This window comes from Oryctolagus cuniculus, chromosome 4 (genome assembly GCF_051225735.1).
Source record: "Oryctolagus cuniculus isolate XC-2025 breed Fujian yellow rabbit chromosome 4, ASM5122573v1, whole genome shotgun sequence".
Taxonomy (NCBI): Eukaryota; Metazoa; Chordata; class Mammalia; order Lagomorpha; family Leporidae; genus Oryctolagus; species Oryctolagus cuniculus.
In genome coordinates, this window is record NC_142870.1 from 27,993,530 (window position 1) to 28,016,131 (window position 22,602).

Genomic DNA, 22,602 nt, shown 5'->3' on the forward strand with positions numbered 1-22,602 from the left:
AGGTGCTTCTCCTGGTCTCCCATGGGGCCATCCTCCAGTGCACTCCCTGGCCACAGCAGAGAGCTGGCATGGAAGAGCGGCAACCGGGACAGAATCCAGCGCCCCAACCGGGACTAGAACCCGGTGTGCCGGCGCCGCAAGGTGGAGAATTAGCGTAGCGAGCCACGGCGCCAGCCGCCTCCTTGGACTCCTAAAAGCAAGATGGGGCAGCAGCAGCTCTACTGGAGCCACACATAAAAATTTGGCCAGAGATCCCACTCTTGGTACATCTGCTCACACCTGCAAGGTCTTAACATGTGCCACCAGCATTTCAGGCCATACACAAAGGATATCAGTTTCATTAAGTTGGACTAAGTGATTTTCTACTACATCAGCTCTATGGAAAACCATGCTAACTCTTTGTACATAAATAAATAACTTCAATAAAAATAAAAAGAGTTTCTGGTCATTAATGTGACTGAAAAAATAAGTACATCTCATTTTATCAGTGTCTGATATAGTGAGCTGCGTTTCCTGATAAGAAGTGGCCAGACCCGGCCACTTGGCTGGGAGGTGAGTAGAATTTTCCAATACTCAGTGTTGGCATCAGGTGCATCCTGTATTACCAATTCTGCAATGAACTCTCAGTCATGAATCCCAACCACAGGTCCTCCATGTCTGGTTTGCAGACCTACCTGAGTGCAAGTGACACCCTTAACTCAGTATTACTTTAGAAAATGCACTTACTTTTTCCGTAACACAAGATTTATTGCTGCTGCATGTAGCTAAGAATTGAGACATTGTACATATGCTTATGTTACAAAATCATATTCTCTTTATATAACTCTTTATGTCATTTCTATCTTATTGAAGACTTACAACAAGCAATATTGTTTGGTCACTATTATTGGTTATTTCTTTAGTTACTATATCATTACTTCTGGTAGGGTAGTCACCAATCTTTATATCAACACAGAATAACAAATGAGCAAAAATACTAGGTCTGTGATCAGAAATTTCAGTCAATGTATTACAAATCATTTTCTCCAGAAATATTACTTAGGTATTATTTCTTCTCTCCCCGAAGATCACACCTGAGTTGTTATTATAAATCTTACAACTTTCTCAGATTGGTAGCTGTTGTTCAGTAGAGCACCTGCTAACTACTCCATGTGCTCTACAATTAAGGATCAAGTGTTTTGGATAATTCAGAGTATAGATTCCCCTGGGAGTGTTGTTTTTATTCTCAGTGAAGAATATGTGGTAAACAGATATGTCCAACTACATTTTAAGACAGTACCCAGTGGTTTAAAGAAGTTAGAAAAGTAAAGATGTCTCACCTGCACCAATAGTTACTGGAAAAAGTCACTTTTCTGATAAGTAGCCACAATCAGTTCTTTTGAGGACTTGAGCTGGATAACCATACCTCTATACAAAACATATTAGCTCTTTCTGGGTTGCATTGACCCTGGGGTTTTTCCTGATCAAGCTAACAAAGTATGTCTAATCTGAGGACACACTGACTAACAAAGTAGGATTGGCAGCATATTGATTGGCTGGTTACAATGAACTCAATCAGCCGCCCTCCAAGTCTAAGATAATTGCAGGGGTTTCTTGCAATCCTTTGGAGGGTAAAAAGTCCACTACAATCAAAATTTGAATATTAATAACACTATAATATCCATTGTTGGGGGATTTTTCTTCAGTTTTCCCAACTGCTCAAATTAGTTCATGAAATTATTATTATGATAATACAATCTATCTCTTCTTCATAGCAAATGCAAATACCTTGTTGGGGATCAACCTCTATTTAATGAGCTAACCATGTCCCTAACATAGGAAACACATTTTAAAAAATCTGCATTACTTTGTTCCATTTATTAAACTGGATTAAGTAAGTGACTAGCACCATAAAGGAATACACACACACACACAGTATTTAAAAACAACTGGGACAGAATCTGGCGCCCCGACCGGGACTAGAACCCGGTGTGCTGGCGCCGCAAGGCAGAGGATTAGCCTATTGAGCCGCGGCGCCGGCCTGCAATAACTTCTTATAAGCAATTATTTAACATTTCTGTATGCATATTCAGTAACTATTATTATTCTTTTACTCAAAGGGTGAATTATTTATATGTGGAGTGAGAACTGATCTATCTGATCTATGTATATTCAAGCAAACTTTATTCTACATACATGTATCTGTATGTCCAAATCAGAAAATCATTGACCATAAATAGGTAGGTCATAAAGTGTGCATGAAGAATAAAATGAATATAGGGAACATAACAATTGGAAAATTAAGAAGATTTGAAGAAATTATAGAACCAGAAGTTAACTGCTATGTTGTTGGCACTCTGATGCACTGCCCAAATCTGCCTCAGGACAGAAACACTTCCCCTCTGGCTGCTGAGGCTGCTCCAGCTGACACCCTCAGCTATCAGTCTTCTCTGGAAATTGCCCTACTCTTTCTTTTAAAAAAAATATTTTTATTTATTTATTTGAGAAGTAGAGTTATAGACAAGGAGAGGGAGAGATAGAGAATGGTCTTCCATCAGCTGTTTCATTCCCCAAATTGCTGCAATGGCCGGAGCTGTGTTGATCCAAAGCCAGGAGCCAGGAGCTTCTTCCAGGTCTCCCACTTGGGTGCAGGGGCCCAAGTACTTGGGCCATCTTCTACTGCTTTCCCAGGCCCTAGCAGAGAGCTGTACTGGAATAGGAACAGCCAGGACTAGAACCAGTGTCCATATGGGATGCCGGCACCACAGGCAGAGGCTTAACCTACTGTGCCACAGCGCTGGCCCCTGCCCTACCCTTGACAACACTCTCTGGTCCAGGGCCAGATCCCCTTCTGGGGGCAGACTGCATCTAATGATGAGTAGATATAATGGGAATGTAAAGGTCAGCTTTTCTAGGGGGGATTCCAGTGTCAGTGCGTTCAGAATGCTGGTTGATGCCTATGGTGAGTGTGCATCACACGGCACCTTCCCTTTGCCCTATTCTACTTCTCCTGCTTCCACTTCACGGGAGCACATCACAGCAGTATGCTCAAGAAATTACCTGCATTCAGATATGCAATTTCCAGTCTATTTACTGTAAAGAAAATTTAAAATGCTAGAATTGAGGAGTAATCAGGGAACTTGAAATAGAAGGCCTTCAATGAACAAAATAGAGACAAGTTTGTTTCTCATCTTCTTGGGAGACAGATTTATTTCACTTGAAGCAAGTCCACATATTTAAAGTAATTCTCAGTGTAAAATTCGTGAAACACCTATATTACATTCTCATTCCTAACCCATCACAAATAGGTATGCTTTGGGGGAACTGGAGTGATAACAAGAGATTTAGTAAAACCTTGGGCCTGAATACACAAGTACTTCTCCAGGTTATTCTAAGCACCCTAAGTAACACAAAGTGTAGTATATGAAGCAGAAGGTGTGTCTATGCTTGGTGTCTGGGATGAAGTCTGGGATGCCTCTAAGTATGACCTTCATTTAGGAATCCATTCATTCATTTAATAATATCTATTTTCTTGTACTTATTTATTATCTTTTTCACTTTTCATTGAATTGTACTGAATGAGGCTGTGCCTTACTTTTGAATGTAGTGTCAAAGTCACCAGACCAAACTGATTCACGTATGTACCAGAGTGATTCTGCCTTAGATATGATGCTAGATGGGATTTTGTGTCCCCCATTTCTGAAGAGAGGATGAGTGTAGCTTCATGTATGATTTGTAGCAACATCCAGTTGGTGAGGAACATGGGATTATTATGTGAAAGCCTAATAAGAGAGTAGGTGGAACTGGGTGTTGAGCAATAAATTACATGGGCCATATTGTCTCTGTGCCTGCGTAGTTCAAAGGAGCTGAAGCCAGATGACTGTTTCTGGAGCTTCCATATAAACCAGCTTTCATTACTGGGAATGGGAAGGGGAATTCAGATTCTTTTTCTTTGGTTCTTCTCTACCTTTGTGAGCAGCTGTATCTCCTTCAGTCTCAGGGCAACACAGCCTGTATATCCAGATACAGCAATGAACTCTGGGCTCCTGCGCACCAGTTGTACAATCTCATCTGTTTTCCTGCATCCAGGGAATAATAATGGCATCCTCTTCCCCTTAACCTCTGGCTTTCCCTACCAGTTTCTTGTGTTCTCTTAGCTCTTGCACCACCTGTATACTCAATTCCCTGAATTAAATGTTCTTCATCTTAAGTAAATGTGATGGTTTCTGTTTTCCTGATTAGATTCTGAAGGATATGAGCTATGTAACCGAAGTGCAAAAGAAATTATATAGCCAATCAAGGGGCTGGCACTGTGGTGTGTTGAGTTAAGCTGCCTGAAATGTCAGCATTGTTTACGAGTGGCTGTTACAAGCCTGGCTGCTGCACTTCTCATCCAGCTTCCTGCTAATGCACCTGGGAGAACAGAAGATGGCCAAGTACTTGAGCCACTGCCATCCATATGGGAGTTCTTCATGGAGTTTCAGACTCTTGGCTTCAGCCTGGCTAAGTCCTGGTTCTTGTGGCCATTTGGGAATTGAACATTCAGATGGAAGATTTCTCTCTCTCTCTCTCTCTCTCCTGCCCTCACGCCCTCTCGCCTCCTTGCCCTCTCTCCCTCTCTCCCTCTCTCCCTCTTTCCCTCTTTCCCTCTCACTCTACCTTTCAAATAAATGAAAAAAATGTAAATAAATTATCTATTAATTCAATTATTGCTAAATAGGGGAAACTATACAGTAATAATAATAATAGAAGCAAATTAAATAAAACAACAATGACACAAAAATTTAAAATTATTTGGTGCTTCTTTTATTCTGGAACTTAATGTTGAAGGAGATAGAATATCAACTATTAAGGTCACAACAGCATCTGGTTTCCAATACTGCATTTGTTTATAACCTCTATAATAGTTGGCACTCATGATGGTGCTTTTAAAGTTTTGTGTTTAAGAAGCAATGAATGCTTATAAAAGATGAAAATATCAATTCCATAGCTGAGGTAAATATTTCACACATTTTTTGTTTCCTTAATTATCTGGGAAAATGTCAAAAACAAAAAAAAATTCTCCTTTTAAAGACTACAACACATAAACAAATAAAATCACCTTAATATTTCAAAGATCTTCAATTTCGGTAAATTTATTGGTTATCTGAGTATTTATAATTTTAAGCTATATATCAAAAAGAGTACAAATATTATAAATCACCAGAAAAATAATATTCTAAGCTTACTAAATAATAAGACATCTTACTTTATAAGAAAATTCTTAAAAATTGAAGACAGAATTTACACACATCAACAACACAGTTTTGCCTCAACAAACCAATGGAGTTCATTTGTGAAGTTATATGCTTCATGATATTTTGATAGTAATATTTTAAGGCAGAGAATTATTTTAAAAGATTTAATATTCATGTCAGTGATAAAGTTTATGATAAAGTACATCTAAATTACAGTGGATATAAATGGATTAATAGGATGGATTTCACATACATTATTTAAAACATGAGTTAGCTATGTTTTGAAAAAAATTCTGTGTTCTAATGTGTGTATTTAGAGAGTTTTTTCTAAACTTATAAGCAATAGTTAATTTTGCAAGTTGCTGGTTTATTTGAAAGGCAAAAACTACAGAAAGAGGGAGAGGGGGAGCTAGAGAGAGAGAAAGAGAGAGAGAAAATCCTCATCACCTGATTTATTCCCCAAGTGGCTGCAGTAGCTAGAGCTGGGTCAGGCTAAAGCCAGGAGCCAAGAACTCCATCCAGGACTGCCACATAGGTTGGGAAGGTGTAAGAACTTGGGCAATTTTTCACTGCTTTCCCAGAGGCATTAACATTGAGCTGCATCAGAAAAGGAGCAGCCGATGTGCAAGTTGGCACAACTAGAGCCCCAAATGTCTCATTTTTTGATACACACTTATCTGCATGTTTATAATATGGTAATTTATTTGTTTTCAATATTACTATTTTTGTGGCATTAAAATGTTTACAGAAAAATTTCTGTGAGAAAAAAAAGCAGAACTTTCTTTTTAAAATACTTTAATTATATAATAGAAAAATGATTGAACTTTTCTAACAGAACCAATTTCTCTAGTTATATCTAGAGTGATTCACAATACTCTATGAGCCGACGCTGCGGCTCACTAGGCTAATCCTCCGCCCAGCGGCGCCGGCACACAAGATTCTACTCCCAGTCGGGGCGCCGGATTCTGTCCCAGTTGCCCCTCTTCCAGGACAGCTCTCTGCTGTGGCCAGGGAGTGCAGTGGAGGATGGCCCAGGTGCTTGGGCCCTGCACCCCATGGGAGACCAGGAGAAGCACCTGGCTCCTGGCTCCTGCCATCGGATCAGCGCGGTGCGCTGGCCGCAGCGTGCCGGCCGTGGCGGCCATTGAAGGGTGAACCAATGGCAAAGGAAGACCTTTCTCTCTGTCTCTCTCTCTCACTGTCCATTCTGCCTGTCAAAAAAAAAAAAAAAAAAAAAAAAAAAAAAAAAAAAAAACACTCTATGAAAGAAGAGAAGAGAATAAAGCAGAAGAATAAAATTTTGATCAAGTTACTAACAGCAACTATGATGATAAGTATTTTAATACTATCAGATTTATAAACAAAGGCTATGTGGATTTTGAACTTTAGTATCAATTAAATATTTCACTTTTAAAGTAAATAAATCAGAAAATAGAGAAGGTTCTCATTACTACCAATAATTAACTTAAATTTCATATATTTTTTATTTTGGCATAATTAGTGTATTATAATTTCCCCATTTTTTCCCTAAAATTTTGTTTGAGAGAAAAAAAAGGCAAATATTACATCTGAAAGCATTAAAATTTACTGGTGCTATTCACATGCCATTTAAAATTGTGTTCTTGGAAAACCTATGCCGACAAGAACAGTCACTGAGCATGTTTGTGCTTTAAAGGTACTGATAAATCCTGTACTGAAGATTGCTTGTGCTTAAGTCAGTAACATTAATATTTATTTAAAACAAAACCTAGTTTCCATCACTTATCGACATTATGTAAACTACTTTTTGAAATATGTATTTACAAGGCCGCCTCCGCGGCTCAATAGACTAATCCTCCACCTGCAGCACTGGCACACCGGGTTCTAGTCCCGGTCGGGGCGCTGGATTCTGTCCCGGTTGCCCCTCTTCCAGGCCAGCTCCCTGCTGTGGCCCAGAAGTGCAGTGGAGGATGACCCAAGTGTTTGGGCCCTGCACCCCATGGAAGACCAGGAGAAGCACCTGGCTCCTGCCTTCAGATCAGCACAGTGCACTGGCCACGGCAGCGGCCATTGGAGGGTGAACCAAGGGCAAAGGAAGACCTTTCTCTCTGTCTCTCTCTCTCACTGTCCACTCTGCCTGTCAAAAAAAATATTTCAAAAAAGAAATATGTATTTACAAAGTTTATGTACTATATTTTGCTCATGGTTAACTTTTTTCAAAAGCTTTAATTCAAATTTTCCATATAATGATGACAATAAAGCTTACTTTGTTACACTCATAATAAAAAGTAGAAAATATGAATTTATCTTTCCTGAAATAAAGAGATAAAGCTAAAGTTTAAATATAGAAGTACATGAAGAGCTAATTTGCCTAGGATACTTGAAGTCTAATATGTAGGCCTTAAAGTATGGGGAAACCATAGCATACACAGACTTGTGCAAATATGAAATGATTCATGAAAATGAAGCTCTTCATTTCAGCTAGGCTGAAATGCTGCCTTCACAAGAAATATTGAAATGATACAATTGAATGGAATAGAAGACTTTCACTAGATGAATTTCATAGGAGATGAATAAGATTTCAGGTTACTCATCTTTATTTCCTGTTATGCTCTGTGACTGAAAATGTTAACTTAAAAACCTAGTGGGAATTTTCATTGCCTCCATGTCAATTGCCTGTATATATTATTTAATCAATCCATTATTCCAGATGAAACTTGGAGTTGAAAAAAAAGTCTTACTAAGTTTTGGTTGAAGACTCAAATGTATTCAAAAATAATTTAAATGTCTGGTTTTGCCTGTCACTGATAGAAAACTGAAAGCAAAGTGGAAATGGGGAAACTCAGTTTCAACATAAGAGAACTTTGTAACTTTTTGAATTATGTGGAATAAAACAGCCTTAAGAATTTATCCCTGCTCTCATCTCTTTGCTCCCTTTATTTTTATTTCCCCTTTGTTCCTGGTATTGTACTCCGCAGAGAATTGAGGCTCTGTCAAGGGTGTTGAATTAGGGATCTCAGAAGCAGGAACATGATTCTACAAAAACAGCCTTTTAGAAATGTCAGTTTTATTAGGGCGAGCCTATTTCCAAGTAATAGAGCTAGCACCTAAAATTCAGGAGTACCACATAGCAAATAGATGAGAGAAAATAAAATTGTAGTAGATTAAGATTTATAGACGAATAATTTTGCACCTGATTTGTGTTGTATTGTCTGGTGCTATAGTAATGTCTTTATATTTGCAGGTAATTTCAGAAACAGATTTATATCTTCATCTAATTTAAACGTACAGCTTCATAAAATGTCCACTTTCTTTATCTTCCTATAAATAGTCGTATTTTTTTCACTTCTTTATGAAGGAGTAGGTAAAAATGGCCTCTTTTTCAAAATACATACATGTTTAAGAGCTGCAGTACAGACAGGGCAAACGTATTAATAATAAAGTCATGGAAGTAATGAGTAATCAGTCACTAGTCATGACCTGTATTTGTATCTCTGAATTATTTGAAACTGTTGAAATAGATCTGGACCAAGGGTCCAGAGACCTGGAACTGAATAGTTTTTGCTGTCTTTGGACCTCATCCTTCCCTTTTGTGTAACATTTATAATCTAGTAGCTGGTCCTAAAGGCTCTGTGAGCCCATTCCAATCTAAGATTCCATGATCCTCACATGGACCGGGTGCCAGGCCACATCCTTATGCTGCAATATTTTACTCAGAAGAAATTTTTCTAATGGATGGCTAATAGTCTGTGTAAGAAGGTCAAAGTTCAAATGATTTGAAAGCAGGATTTATGTACATTTTTGTCTTTTCCTACCCAGAAATCCATGTGCACCTACATGCAAACTGTTTCATCTCACAAACAGGGGCAGAAACAATGCAAAGAATTCAAAGAATTAGAGCCACACTGAACACAGCTGCATCCTGGAGGGCAAAGATAATTTGTGTTGACACACATTGAAAGGTGAACCCGGGAACAAGGGAAAAATAACTTCCCATGTATGAATTATTCTGCAGTGATGTACAAGTTACTTTAAACCTAAAACAAAGCAGGATTAGAATTCTCAGCTGACTAGTTGGAACTTAGCATTTGGTAGGCTTCTCTGAAATCAGCCTCGAGAGAATTTTAACATTTACTTTACATAGACATTGAAATCCACCGATAGCCTTTTGGTGCTTAGAGTGAACTTTCAGAACTTCACCAAATGTGTCTGGCACTGAATGTGCGGTCCTGATTAAATTCTAATCCACCTGTTGACTGTATAACTTTGTTGCATTCACTTCCCACACTATCACACTGATTACATATGTAAGTCCAAAAAGAATATAAACCCAGGAAACTATTTAGCGGCTGCTTAAACTAAGATGAATAATAACATTATTGATTATTTTGGTGTAATTATCATTTATTATTTAGTCTGTACAAGGCAATACTCTACAGAATGTATATTTATTAGTTTATTACATTCCCATTGTCCTGTGGTGTAGACTTTTATCATTTTAACTGAGAAAATTAAGAGTTGTCAAACATATGTGTGGCATCATATAACTATGGCAATGCATTTTAGGAAACAGATATCAAATAACTTACTGCCATCACATTTCCTATTCACAGAGAAATAAATTTGGTGGTCTGGCATTGTGGCTCAGCTGGTTAAGCACTGCCTGAAATGAAATGTCCCATATGAGCACTAAGTTGTGTTGTGAGTGTTCCTCTTTCAATCCAGCTTCTTGCTAATATGCCCAGGATGACAGCAGCAGATGATCCACGTTCTTGGATCCCTGCACCTGTGTGGGAGACCCAGATGAAATTCCTGGCTCCTGGTTTTGGACTGGCTCAACCTTGTCCATCATGGCTATTTGGGGAGTGAATCAGCAGAGGGAAGATCTTGATATCTTAGTCTCTCCCTCTGTCTCTGTAACTGTGCCTTTCAAATAAATAAAATATATCTTTTAAAATGTATTTGGAATTAGTTATATTCAAATGTGTAAAAGTATAGTATATTCAACATCAGAGGTATAATAGAATGGATATTTATTGAGGATTATTTGCAGCCTATATATAAAGGAAATTGTGATAAGGGAAAAGCAAGCTCAGGACTCTCCAAAGTAGAAAGATACCCACCATCAACTGTGTGGTCTTCAAGCTTCATTTTACTCAGGTGCCTGTTGCATAATTTGATGGCAGAAATGAGAGTAAGACACATTATTTCTTTCAAACTGGATTAACACACAATATGCTTTTCTTATTTAACTATGATGTAAAGTTAAAGCTTTAAAAAATAATCAAGCCATTCTACACTAAGTACCCTGTGTTCTCTCTCATGCCAATGCCTTTCCAAAAGGCAAATGCTTTTCATCATTTCATTTTTCCTACTGTGATTTAACTCCAATTAGTTAAATACTATGATCATACTCGCATCTCCTAAAGCAATAACCCTAGCACCATTATGGACTTCTTATTATCATTATAGAGAAACATAGTTTTAGTGCACACTCTTATTTCTCTCCTTTTCTGTCTATAATATTTCATTCATATGCTTATTCTTACATTTGTTCAATTATTCAAAGGTTTAGTTGTTGACAATCTATCTGCCAGTCACTTTTCTAGGACCAAAAAATATAATTCTACCTAGAAATTGTCGCTCCCCCTCTTCGTGGAGGAACGACACAGGACCCTGCGCTGTTCTTTCGTCTGCTCGGCCCTCCCCGGGTTTGCTGCTGGTTCTTCCCGGGTTGGCTACTATCCCTTCCACCTCCGTGGAAGGGCAGTTCCCCCTGGCCACATTCCCCACTTCCGCAGGGGAGCGGAACACCGCCGGCCGGCTTTCTCGGGGGCTGCACGGGTGTTCCCCTTAGACGTTCCCCTTAGACGTTCCTGGTGCATGCCGTCTCTCTCCTCCTTTATAGTCCTCCTCCGCCAATCCCAACTCGGCTGCCCACACGCCGAGTACGCTGCTCTCCAATCAGGAGCAAGTCCTACAGTTTATTAGCTGAACTGGAGGCAGCTGTGCGGAAGCTGTTTACTTCTCTCCCAGCGCCATATTGTGGGAGAGCAGATGCATAGAATAAGTCTTAATTCCAGTAACAGTCTAGTCCGGGTTGCTCCCCAGAGAAATGGCAAGAAATGAGTAAAAGAAAATAATATGTCAAGTAATGATATGTGTTCACAAGAAAAATAATGTGGAATAAAGGAATAGAGAGTTACAAAGTGGTTACTTAGGAAAGGACTCCCATTCGAATAGAGGCTTGATAAAGTAAGGAAAAGCCAATGTGCACATGAGCAGAATAAAGAGAAGACAAACTTTGAAATATTAAGGTAGGATTTTGCTTGTTATTGCCTATAAATTGCTGAGAAACCAGACAAGGACTGGTGTTGAGGCACAGTGTGTTAACCGGCCAAGGTCAGCATCCCATATGAGTGTCTATTTGAGCCCCAGCTGCTCCACTTCACATTTGGCTCTCTGCTAATCCATCCATGAATGCAGCAGAAGATGGCCCAAGTACTTGTCACCCTGTTGGAGATCTGAATGTGGTTCCAGGCCCTGGCTTTGCCCTTACCCAGACTCAGCTGTTGTGACCATTTGGGGAGTGAATCACTGGATGGAGGATATCTCTGAGTTTATCTCCCTCTCTCTGCATCTCTGCCTTTAAAATAAATAAATGCAGACATAAATAAATCTTTAAAACATCAAATAAAAAAATCAAGACAGCTAGCCCTAGACTATGAAGGGGCAAGTCATAGACACAATACGACAACGGTGATAGATATCACATCATGCCAATCTCTGTAAGGGTCTCAGTATTCCCAGGAAAAAGTATTGATCAATTTCATTCTTATAATAATTCCCAACACTTCTTAGGCCATTCTTCCTACTGATTTGCTAGAAAATTACAATAAATCACCAACTTCTCTGACATTCTCTTTTTTCCCACCTACTGCTACAGAATATAAAATTTCCTTTTTGATACACAATGTGAATCCCTACATTGGATATTAATTTACCACTTGTTACTTGTTCAGAGAGATTTCTCTAGCAACACTTCTCCTTTCATCTAGCTCACATTATTTTGGGCTCTATGAGGGCCCAAATAAATTGTTACTTCTTCCCATCATTAAAATCAAAAACTTCAACTACAACATTACATTTCTACTGATTCCAGTTCTCTTTCCCTACACTACCACTGTTCTTGCCAATTGTGTAACAGAATTCATTAGAATAACTGTCTATGTGTCCTATTTCCAATACTCTCTTTATAATCTGTCTTTAAACCACTCCACTCAGGGTCTGAGGTACTTAACATGTTAAGATTAATAATACAGTTGACCTCTTCCTTCTCTTTAATATATTTTGCTCATGGTTATTATAGAGTAGCACAATGTCCTATTACTTTCCCTCAACATCTTGTTTGCTCCCTCTTATTAATTTCATCTTTACTTCTCCAAGTCTTGGACACTTGTTGTTAGCAATGCTTTCCCAGTACTATTCTGCCTGCATTTTCTCTTTCTCTTACCGTGCTAAACAATACTTATTTTGTTTATTATGTAATCTGTCCTGAATTAATATCTTTAGCTCAGAACTCTCTTGGTTTCCTCCTCAAATTGAATGCCTAACAGAAATCTCAAACTGTGACCTCAAATTTAGATGTTGAGTAGCATTACAAATGCAACCAAAATCGAGTCTGATATTCCCTCAAAAACCTGCTCCACCTACAGCCTCCCTAAGAGATTAGGCAGCAATCCTATTCTTCAAATTGCTGAGAAAAATGTCTTTGGAGTCAAAATTTGATCTACTAATTTTCTCATATCTATTGCCTTACCTAGGAAGTGTATCCAATATCTAGACACTCCTGAATTCTTCATTTGGCAACTAGTCATGTCGAGATAAAATTCTTGCAAAAGACTCCCAATAGTCTCCCTTCATTCTTCTTTGCCATAATACAGTCTATTCTCAACAGAGAGACACGAGTAATTTATTTCAAACTAATTTTAAAGCATGCATTTCATTGCTTCAATTTTTCCCCATTTCATATATAGTATAAGCCAGTTTTAATGCAGCATAAGTTCTGTAAATAATTGTATAGTCATTTTGGTATAAAATGTGGTTAAGTAAACGATGAATTCTTGCTTTATTTTGTTTTCTTTTTTTTTAATTTTTTTTTGACAGGAAGAGTTAGACTGTGAGAGAGAGACAGAGAGAAAGGTCTTCCTTCTGTTGGTTCATCCCCCCAAATGGCTGCTACAGTCGGCACGCTGCAACGAACTGAAGCCAGGAGCCAGGTGCTTATCCTGGTCTCCCATGTGGGTGCAGGGCCCAAGCACTTGGGCCATCCTCCACTGCCTTCCCGGGCCACAGCAGAGAGCTGGACTGGAAGAGGAGCAACTGAGACAGAATCCGGTGCCTCAACCAGGAGTAGAACCCAGGGTACTGGCGCTGCAGATGGAGGATCAGCCAAGTGAGCCGTGGCACCATGTTTTCTTTTCTTTTTTTTTTTTAAAGATCTTATTTATTTGTTTAAGAGCTAGATTTACAGACAGTGAGAGGGCGAGACAAAGAGAAATGTCGTTCTGCTGGTTCACTCTCCAAATGGCTGCAACCATCAGAGCTGGACTGATCCGAAGCCAGGAGACAGGAACTTCCTCCAGGTCTCCCACGCAGGTGCATGGGCCCAAGAACTTGTGCCATCTTCTTCTGCTTTCCCAGGCCATAGCAGAGAGCTGGATCAGCAAAGGAGCAGCTGGGACTAAAACCGGTGCCCATATGGGATACTGGCACCACAGGTGAAGATTAACCCACTGAGCCGTAGCACCAACCCCAGGCATCCTATTTCACTCAGACATTGTCTTCTAGTAATCTTCCCAATAGTATCACTGTTCAGTCATGTAACCTTCCATTTAATCTGTACAAGCTCTATCTGCCTGAGAGACTCTTCACTTTGCTGCTAAGACCTATCTTCACCAGTATCCCTTGTCACTTCCCCCCAGACACTGCAATCTGGCTCTCACAATTTCCTCCCTCTATTCTTTTTTTTTTTTCTTTTTTCTTATTCTATGGCAATAAATAACTTGTAATCAAGTGTTTACGTTTTATATGAAAGAAGAAGACAAATGTGAAAGAGGAATTCTCTTTAATAGAGTAATATCACAAACAAAACTATTGTTTAATTTTTTATTTTTCATTTTATTTAAGGTGAACAAATTTCATGTGTTTCATATGTACATATTTAGGAACACAGTGATACTTACCACACTTCCTCCTCCTTCCTCTCCTATTCCTGCTCTTAATTTTTATAATGATCTACTTTCAGTTACTTTATATTAATTAACTCTACACTAAGTAAGGAGATCAAACAATAGTAAGAAGAGAAAACCACTGTTCCTCAACAGTAGAGATAAGAGCTGTAAACAATGAATTTCAAAATGTCAATTTCACTCTATTACATTGCATTTTTGGTACTCTATTAGTTACCACAGATCAGGGAAAACATTTATCTTTTTTAGGACTGGCTTATTTCACTAATATAATGGTTTCCAGTTGTATCCATTGTGTTGCAAAAGACAAGATTTCGTTCTTTATTAGGACTGAGTGGTATTCCATAATTTGTGTGTGTGTGTGTGTGTATCTCCCATTTGCTTTATCTTGCCATTGGTTGGTGGACATCTGGGTTGATTCCATATCTTAGCTACTGTGAATTCAGCTCCAATAAACATGGGGGTACAGATAACTCTTTCATATGCTGATTTCATTCCATTTGGGAATTATTAACAATAAGAAGATATACTTATTAAGAAACAAGAATAATATATTGAACAAAAGAAGATAATTCAAAATAGTAAAAGATGGAATGTCTGTATGTGTTACAGTGTTTTAAATTACAAAAATGAAAAATAAGTAAATCAAGAGAATTAAGAGGGAAGGGAATTTTGTAACTGCAGCAATTACTATTTTACCATGCCAGAAAGAATAATGAAATACCTTTTACCTCTGAAGGCAGAGGAAGAATTTCTCTCAGTGAAAGAATCTGTATGTATTGTTACATATAAAGTCAAATAAACAATGTTTATGTATCATGAGATTTTCTTCTTCAACACAAATTAGCATTGTTATGAGTATAAAAAAGGCATTATAGTTAAATCAATGCATTTTTCTTATATATTTGTTCCTAGTTGCTGCTCCCCCATTCACGGAGGAACGACACCGGACCCTGTGCTGTTCTCTTTGTCTGGCTCTTCCCGGGTTAGCTGCCAGTCCTTCCCGGGTTTGCTGCCGACGCCCCCCCCGCCCCCGCCTCCGCGGAGGGGCGGCACCACCGCCGTTTCCCCGCTTCCGCGGAGGAGCAGCACACTGCTGGCCGGCTCTCTCGGGGGCTGCTCAGATGTTCCTCAGATGTTTCCTGGTGCATGTTGTCTCTATCTCCTTTATAGTCCTCTTCCACCCATCCGTGCTCTGCTGCCCACACGCCGAGCACGCTGCTCTCCTCCAATCAGGAGCAGGATCAGCTCCTGCCGCTTGTTAGTCAAATTGGTGAGGCAGCTGCATAGAAGTTGTTTGCTCTCTCTCAGCGCCATATTGTGGGAGATCAGATGCATAGAATTAGTCCTAGTTCCAGTAATTTAGTCTAGTCTCAGTTGCTCCCCACACTAGTGTTAATAATAATAGGCTTTTTTCAAATTGCATTTGTCCCTGTAAATAAATCTTTCACCACATTCTCACAAACAAGATCAGATCTTTCATTGATTGTCTTAAACCATCAATCCTCCAGTTCCAGAAGTCATTGCTTTCTTAGTGGCTACAATTTTGTGATTTTTTAACTTTTATTCTACAACTTCCCTTTGCTTCTTTCCTATGTAGAATATTCTGCTTCACAAATCTCATTCTTTTATCCTTTCAAATTAAGTCTCTACTTTAGACTAACACACTCTCCAGTATATTTCTAGGTTTGGCTGCATCATCGATGAATTATTTGTTACATTGTTTGCAACTGTCTGTATTCTTCCTTCCTTCCACAATTGTGTTATACTTTGACTGAAATAAAGTTCAGGTTGAAAATTATTTTCTTCAGAATATTAGAACATACTGCTTTACTGAGCCCTGGCTGCTGTTTAGAAGTCTGATGCAAGTCTTATTTGACCATGTTTCTTTCTCACTTTAAAAGATTTTGTATCTGTTCCTTATGTCAGTATTGTGACATATGATGATATGACTGAAATCTTGTGAAGGGAGCTTGATTTGAACCTTGTGAGTAGCTCCTTTGTATGTATTCAAGTTTATTTTTCATTAATTCTCAATGTCAGTTCTCAGTCTATCTTAATTTATTGGTATTCAAGATAATAGTTTTATTTGCATTTCACTAAAAATAGCTATTTTTCTCAGAAATTTGCCTGGACTAACATGCATTGGATTAAAAGTAATTCCAATGGAACATAAGACAAAGAAATGATTCTCTGGAAAAAAAAATTTCTTGCAATTCAAAGAAGCTCCAATGCAAACCAAAAACCTGGGTCAGTGTTTCATGATTAACATTTCTGTCCCCCAAACTATCAATTTTTTAAAAAGAAAGTTTAGAAGATTTATTTACTTGAAAGGAAGAGCAACAGAAGTATGGGGGGAAGACAGAGAGACAGAGATAAATCTTTCATCTGCTGATTCACTCCCTAAATGGTCACAACAACCAGAGCTGGATCAAGCTGAAGATGGGAGCAAGGAACTCCATATATGTCTTCCATCTTGGTGGCAGGGGCCCAACCAAGTACTTGGTTCATCTATTGCTTTACCAGGAGCATTAGCAGGGTGGTGACTTAGAAACAGAGTGGCCAGGACCCCAAATGGCACTGCAACATGGATACCGACCTTACAAACAGTGGCTTAACCTGCTGTGCCACAGTGCTGTTCCCAGTCTATTAATTTTAACTACTTTCTAAGTTCAGTTGTGTATTCCAACAGATGAATATGTATCACAAATATTTCATTAAAATGTTCAAAAATGACAATATATTTTAGTTAAATTATAAGTTGCTTTTCTTTTACGATGTGGCCAGTAGAGCTTAGACATGCAGATGGCAATATAAAGTGTCTATTTTTCCTCCAGCTTTAGTGGTCTTCATCTAAGTATAGGCAGCTGCTTCACTTCAATCAAATCATGGATATTTATTTGTATGAGAAATGGTTAGAATACTTAAGATAAATGGAGAATAATTTTATTTCAAATTATTAGTAAAATCCTTTAAATTAAATATATATTCTACCTTTAAAGTAAAGGTTTTAGATTTTAGGGTAGTCATATCCAAATCATTTAGTCAAATAGTTCTAACACAGACAATGTTAAATGCTCTTGAATCCTTAGCAGAAATAATTTTTCTTCTTGAAGCAGAATTGATTTTCTCTAGTAACAAATATAACTTGAGAGTTGGAATGTGTGAATTCAATTTCGAACTCCAAATCTACGATATTTGAACAGGTGCTACATTTGCCAAATTTTGTTCACTCATCCCTAAAACTATTAGTTCCCTTTCCTGCCAACAGGAAGATCAATGAAACAAAAATATACAATTGAGTTTCTTGCTACAATTTCATTATGAGCCTATAGAAAATAATCTAATTCTGAAACATACGTAACATTTGAAAATAGAAAACTATAAAATTGAGCATTAACCCACTCTAATTGTTTTTGGAAACTACTTATATGAACCTGACCAAGTCTATAATGAGAGTAAACAAATGCACACACACACACACACACACACATGCACCTGTCCCCTTAAACACACACACATCTATATAAAACACACACACATCTATATAAAATCTAGACTTAAAAAAAAAACTGAGGCAAAAAGGCAAATAGAATTGCTAGTGCTGATTGGTAGGAATACATTGGAGTAAAAAGGGTTGCAGTTAAGTGCTTATATGGTGGCTGAATGTTTATCTCATATTTAGTGAACTATCAAAGAAAAATATTAAAAGTCACACATATGTGCTATTTAAAAGCTAATATTCTCTAAAAGTATGTTATGTGAGTAAACCTTTAAAATACTGATCATTTGTTTATGGCTAACTATATTAGAAAACAGATCTCATTCTATGACTGGTTGCATGGTCTAGCTCCTTCCAGCGAGCAATGAATTTGGTGAGCACTCTTACTCATGTAGAGAGCTACAATTGAAGTGGCTGCTCTTTAGGATTGGAGGTAATTCCCAAAGTGAATGATATAATTTGAACACAAATGATAGACAATTCAGGATAATTGTTTAGCAACATGATTGTTGGAATTAGCAGGATAATTAAATGTATAAAATATTATAAGAGGAGCAGCCAGGACTAAAACCGGTGCCCATATGGGATGCTGGCACTTCAGGCCAGGGCATTAACCTGCTGTACCATAGTGCCAGCCCCTGTCAATCTGCCATTTAAATAAGTATGCCTTAAAAATATGAATAAAAGTTTCAACTCATTCTGTCCTGGTAGGTTAAAGATAAAAACATGAAAAGCCAGAAGTTTAAGCCACCCCCTACAAAGCCAGCATTCCATATGAGTGCATGTTCAAGTCCAGTGTGCTCCACTTCTGATCCAACTCCTTGCTAATGCACATAGAAAGCAGTAGAATATGGCCCAAGTACTCTTTGCTCCCTGACATCCATGTGGGAGACCCAGATGGAGTTCAGGGCTCCTGACTTTGACCCGCTTAGTATGTGTCATAGCAACCACTTGGGTAGTGAACAATAGATGGAAGATTTTTATTTCCCTGGCTCACCTTCTCTCTTTGTAACTGAAATTCAAATAAATAAATACATCTTAAAAACAACAGAATAAGTATAATGGTGACCTTAAGTTAGGTAAAGCTCATGAACATCATTATCACGGCCAGCACCGTGGCTCACTTGGCTAATTCTCCATCTGCGGCACAGGCACACCTGGTTCTAGTCCTGGTTGGGGCTCCGGGTACTAGTCCCGGTTGCTCCTCTTCCAGTCCAGCTCTCTGCTGTGGCCTGGGAGGGCAGCAGAGGATGGCCCAAGTCCTTGGGTCCCTGCACCCACATGGGAGACCGGGAGGAAGTACCCGGCTCCTGGCTTCGGATCGGTGCAGCGCCAGCCGTAGTGGCCATTAGGGGAGTGAACCAACGGAAGGAAGACCTTTCTCTCTGTCTCTCTCTCACTGTCTCTCTCCCTAACTCTGCCTGGCAAAAAAAAAAAAAAAAAAGAAATGAAAATCATTATCACTTCTGCTAACAGTATGCACAAAGAAAGGAAGGTTAAAAAAAAAAGTAGCCAAGAATAGATCATGAATAAAGGACAACCTTTGGGGACACAGCTCACTTTACTGCATTGAAGCGTGTACTCCATCAGCAGTGTGGGTAATGGATTGGTATGCAGGCAGATTCTGGGTGAAGAAAATGTTTACATGCGTTGGCAACAAAAATTAATGGGAATCTTCAAAACAATGAGGATGTAATTGTAAATACATATTAAGAAAATATTTAAAGGCAAAATAAATAAAACCTAAAACAATTCAGATATGGAAAAAAGCAAGAAGATAAATTGAAGGATGATTTAAGGCTTCTAACTTATTTGATAGGAGTGTCAAACACATTTTACTTTACCCGTGGTCTACATTTCTTTCACTCAGTTCAAGGCCTAATGCCATACAGGAACTGAGTTCACTTAGTGATATGAAAGAAATCCGATGTTAAGTCAAAGCACATTGTCAAGGACCACCGCATAGTCTGTGATCTTCAGAAGCAGTCATTGCTAAAGTCATGTTATTGGCCTTTTAGGATTTGAGACTCAGGTGCTGTCAGAAATTACAGAGTCAAATATTCTAGTATCATATCCTCTGTAATAAACAATTAAAATTGCTAATGCACATTGTATAATTACTGTAACCCAATATTATTCTAAACATTCTAATAAATGTTAACATATGTAATCCTCTATTTCTCCACACTAAATATGTTCTGTTTTTCTCTCCACTTGAAATAGCAGGCAACTAAGACATAGAGACATTACAGAAACTCTTGCAAGAACACATGGCTATGACCAGGATCCAAACACAACCAACCAGCCTCCAGTGTTGTGCTCCCACTCTTCATACTTATTAACTTTGATTGATTTAGATATTGTCAGAGAGAATCTTAACCAGCATAAATAATCAATTCATGGCCATAATACCTTTATTTTTTTAAATCGCAATTTATTAATAAAATTGTTGTAGTTTAAATATAGACAAATGTATGATCTCACTTTATATAAAAGTAGAAATTAAGGAAGCATAGAGTACAACAGTGGTTACCAAAGACTGCAGAGGTGAAGGGTGAGGAATTAGAAAGATGTTGGTCAGGGCCCAACATTGTAGCCCAGATGGAGAAGCTGCCACTTAAGACATTGGAATCACACATTGGCACTCCATTCAAGTCCCAGCTGCTCTGCTTGCTGCCCTGCTTCCAATCCCACTCCCTGCTAATATGCCTGGGAAAGCAGCAGAAAATGTCCTTAATGCATATGCCCCTGTCATTCACATGGGAGACCCGGATGGGTTCCTAGTTTCTGACTTCAGTCTGGCCTAGTCCTGGTAGTTGGAACAATTCAGGGAATAAACCAGCAAACAGAATATCGATTCATTCTCTCTCTCTCTCTCTCTCTCCCCCCCCTTCCTCTCCCTCTCTCTCTCCCTTTCTCTCTCTTTCTTTCTCTCCTTTTTTCTCTGTAACTCTGACTTTCAAATAAATGCAATAAATCTCTTTAAAAAAGATTTTGACAAGGGGAAAAAATTTTCAGTTTTACAGAAAACCTGGTCCAGGAGATCTATCATGCAACATGTTGATTATAGTTATTAACAATATATTATGTATGTAAAAATAGTTAACACAGCAAATTTTAAATATTTTCACCACACACACACACAAAAGAAACAAATATGTAAGGGAATTGATATGTCAATTAGCTCGATTGAGACATTTCATTATATATAAATATATCAGGACATCACAGTTTATACCATGACACATATATTTTCTCAATTAAAAATAATTTTGAGGGGCTTGAGCTGTGGCGTAGCGGGTAAAGCAGCTGTATGCAGTGCCGGCATCCCATATGGGTGCCGATTCAAGTCCCGGCTGCTCCACTTCCAATCCAGCTCTCTGCTATGGCCTGGAAAAGCAGTAGAAAATGGCCCGAGTGCTTGAGCCCCTGCACCCCCCGTGGGAGACACAGATGAAGCTCCTGGCTCCTGGTTTCAGATTGGCACAGCTCTGGCCATTATGGCCAACTGGGGAGTGAACCAGCGGTCTGAAGATTTTGCTCTCTCTGCCTCTCCTTCTCTCTCTGTGTAACTCTAGCTTCCAAATAAATAAATAAATCTTTAAAACATAATTTTGAAAGACAAAACAATTTGAAGCTGAACACATCTTTCAGATTACAAATGGTAAGAAAGAATGGGAAAATGGCTTATGTGTAAAGAAATTCAGTTGCACAAATTGGAAAAGCCAGTAATTACTAGATGCTACACAGGTATCCAACTGTGAGTTTCACACCATGGAAAGCCATTTTCCAGTAGGTGACAAAGTGGTTTCACAATGCTTATACTTGTATAGAATCAAAATCTAATAACAATTGACAACCCTAGGGAGAACTGAACGTATCTTTTTGTTTGTTTTTTACAACAGGGACTTCATAAATTGCATGTACTTCGTCTAAATTGAGGTGAATTCCTGCAGACTTGTTACAGCAATCTTAGGATGTTTGCAGATGTATTCCAATTCTATTTCTGCCACATAGTGAGTAGATGTTTTGAAAACAGAAAAAAAAAATCATGTCAAGAAATGTGGCTTTGACTTCAGGGGTTTCAGAAATTTAATATTTGCCACATTGTATTTTTTGCAATAGACTGCAAAGGGCTTTCTGTCTGAATTTCCAATCTTCCAATCATTTATCATTCAGTTTTCAGTAGCATTTCAACAAAATGAAGATATTAATGAATCACTAGAAACTAGTTTCAGATTAGTGCTGACAAATGCTTCTGGCTCTTTTCTCAATAAAAACGATGCTGGCTTTTTACATCATGTAGTTCCATTATTGAAGAGAGATAAGTATTAATCCACTTCTTAGAGAAATGGAAATTTTGGTGCAAAAGATAGAAACCTTATAGAGGAGTGAGATAGCCACAGAAGGAAATCAGCCTGCAGGACCATTTGGGCTTTCTGTGTTACCATCACTCTTAAATAGCTCAGTTTCTTAATTAATTGGATAGCTTAAAGAAAGTAGTTTCTGAATTTTTACCTGACAAAACAAACCCAGAGATTTATTTCACTGTTCTTAAAGGAAAAAAAATACCTTGAATAGTCATTAGATTCTTAAGTATATTTGAGGAATTCTGGAGTTTGGAACTATTAAAACTAATAGTCAATTTTACTCA

At 38.3% G+C, this 22,602-nt stretch overlaps 1 pseudogene; it reads left to right on the forward strand.

Moving 5' to 3' along the window:
* The first annotated feature begins 201 nt into the window (after nt 1–201).
* On the forward strand, nt 202–354 carry LOC127482804 (small ribosomal subunit protein uS14 pseudogene; annotated as a pseudogene).
* Nucleotides 355–22,602: the final 22,248 nt, after the last annotated feature.